Raw genomic sequence first — 3080 nt, 5'->3', positions numbered from 1 at the left:
CACCTGCTTCCTGTCTTACTATACCGTAACTGCATTAGCTACCTCAGCTGTCCATACCTAGTCAGCAGGTTAACACATCTTCGGGGCCTAGACAGAGCTGGTAAATATTTGCTGGCATTGCGTTTAAAAGACGACACTAACTATTTTGGTCATCTCGTATGGACTTACACATGGCAGACGTGTCGTCCTGCTCCACCATTATGAAATTCTCCATCATTGTTACCTTTAAATACCCTGTCCACTTCGCCTTCCTTCTTTAGGACCATTGTGATACTTACGTTAACCTTTGTACTATTTTGGTACTTACCCGATGTGTTCAGTCAGCGACAATAGCAATCTGCTGTGAGAGAACAGCTCGTAGGTTCAATTCCCTATAGTAGTGGTCCCATTTCGACGAGGTCTCACATTTACATGCAAAGCTTATGACACCAGGTGGTCAATATTATTCCGTAGCGCTTCACTATAGCGGCTTCCATGGCCAAATAATAGCATTCCGACATTATAGACCGGTTCTCACCAATCAATCTTCACCTCTACTCCTCTAAGAAGGTCAATAGGCTTCTCGTCGTGCACTTACACATGAGAGTAAGTGTGCGGCTTGGAAGGAGAAGGAGGTGAAAAGAAAGGAATAAGGCAAGGATGCTGACCATAAATCCGTCTGTTTGGCTACCGCAGGCTGGGGGAAGGAACAGGGGAATAGAAAGATGAGGGAGAGAGAGAGAGAGACGAATGGAAATACGCGGTGAGTTCGCGTATGTGCGTAGAGGGCACCGCAAAGTCAAATTTGTTATACAGGTCAGTCATCCTCAAGAGTCACAGAAGTGCCTTCACAGCCTTGCGGGCAGATCAGCGTTGGAGAAGTTGTTCGAGTAGCGCCTGCTCGGATAACGTCCAATCGTCCTGTCGTGACAATGTGATAAATAGTACTTGGCTTTGTCGCTGTCGTCGACAATAATGACACAATAAAGGCTCGTTGTTCTCTTCACTGCCGCAGTCGTATAACCTTGTAAACATTCACTTGCTAACTAAATCAACAAGCATGATGTCACGCGCCCACAAGCAAACCGGAACACACCTCACTCGATGACCGCGCTCACCCATTGTCAACACGCAAGTACCAGAAAGCGCGACAGCAGCAGCGAGAGAATTACCTTCGTGCTGTCTCTCGCTTGAACGCAAACTAAGCTCCGAAAACGCAGCGCACACGAAGCTATCAGCAATCGGTGCACTCTATCTCCATCGCAGCTCGCGTTCAAGATATGGCCCGCGAGGGCGCGCCATACGCAACCACCGCCGGAGTAGAACGTCCTGCCCCTCCTCCCGGTGCCTTGTGTGCGACGGCAGACAGCGCGCTTCCTCTCCGTTCTCCTCCATTGCGTGCGTGAGATTCAGCCACCATCGTCGGCTCACGCTCGCACGCTTGCAATCGCACATACAGCATACGGTGGGCGGCAACGATGCCATCGCCCTTGAACTTTATACGGAACATCACGGCGACGGCCGCAGAAATCCGCCTGGAGTGTCCATATAATTGCTATCACAATAAAATTAACAGTGAGTTAGTAATAGGGCTCTGTGCGTTAGCGTGTATCTTCATAAAGAGTGGGGAGATATGGAGCAATAAGCTGGTGTATTGGAAATTTGTAGCAAGTGACAGGGCTATGTAAGCAATAGGGTCAGTTGGATTCGCGCAGCTGGTCATTGAACTTATTTAGAATGTCTCTTTCACAGAAACATCACAGACCTCCATGAGAACCAATTAGGCGAACAAACATACCCGCTGTTTGTCGCTTCCTAGACGCAATAAAGTTGTTTAGAAAAGGGGTAATCACATTAAAGAATAAACAAAACCACACTACTTGGTAAGTGCACTCGAAGTCTCTGAAGAAGGAAAAAAAAAGCGAAAATCAGTATAATAAAAAGCTTGCACTTCTCTGACACTGTCTTGAAAAGTGTACAACAATATTATGCGTACACAATACGCGGCACTAGTTTGTAACAAAGAGAAAATGAAAAGCTTATCGCACCAAACATAATTTGCGTGCATGCGAAATTATTGAAAGATCTCCTTTGGTCCCGTCGTTTGTAATCTGACATATTCGCAACACTTGTATGGACATTTTGGTTTCCAATGTCACCTCATTGGAAGTCAGGCGCCTTGTCCTCGGCGGAAGCATCCTTTCTTTCATTTTTCTCTTGTATTGCGCCATCTATCTTATGTACCAGTTCTTAAAAATAGCAGAAGTTATACGCTCGATTGTACACCCAGTCGAATATCGTGGGTCAATGTCCTAAATTGACTATGTTCTTGGGACAACATTTTTTTAATTGCCCAGGTGCAATACGCAGTGTGAGACGTACTTCATGGTGCGCTGTAAGGCCTAACCACACATGGCAGTGGTGGAAATAAAATTAAACGATGTTGCGTTTGTATGTGTGAAATACACAATAAGGGAAATAAAGAAGTGAGAAGTTGCAGTCATTTTGTGGGGGCGGATGAAACTCGCAATAGATAGAAAATATTTATAATGTGGTGCCTTTTTATATATAGCCCTTTTTCTAAAGGTGCCATAACAGCACACATTTTAATTTGTCGACCGTCTTTGCTCACCTTGAAACATGCCCGATTACGGCAGGCCTGACTTCATGGGTTATTTTCAATGACATTCGCTTGTCACTTTTTTTTATTAATCGACATCGCCGTAAGTAAATATTTTCTATCTCTAAATGTTGGTGTTTCAACATTCCCCCGTATCCTCTATCTCAAGGGGGACCGAGATAAGTTTAGTTCTGGCAGTGTGTTCCACAATGATCTACAAACATGGTATGTTCATTTTTCTGTGGTTTAGTCATTGTATCACTTGTCTGAATTTCATTGAATACTTGGGTATATAACATTTGTACTTACTGATACCAGCTCACCTCTGACTCCTGTATGTACTTGTTGTGCGCATAATAAATTATGAGGTCCTCCTAGTGGCAGTTGTTACTTTTGGACATGCTATTGAACAGAAACTAATATTCATTGTCAAAGGATTATCTAACTGAAAAAAAAATAAACTTCACTTCACCTCACATGC

The sequence above is a fragment of the Dermacentor andersoni genome, chromosome 6, assembly GCF_023375885.2.
Source record: "Dermacentor andersoni chromosome 6, qqDerAnde1_hic_scaffold, whole genome shotgun sequence".
In the NCBI taxonomy this organism is placed as follows: Eukaryota; Metazoa; Arthropoda; class Arachnida; order Ixodida; family Ixodidae; genus Dermacentor; species Dermacentor andersoni.
The sequence above is the reverse complement of the archived record's forward strand: the minus strand, read 5'-3'. Positions refer to the sequence as shown.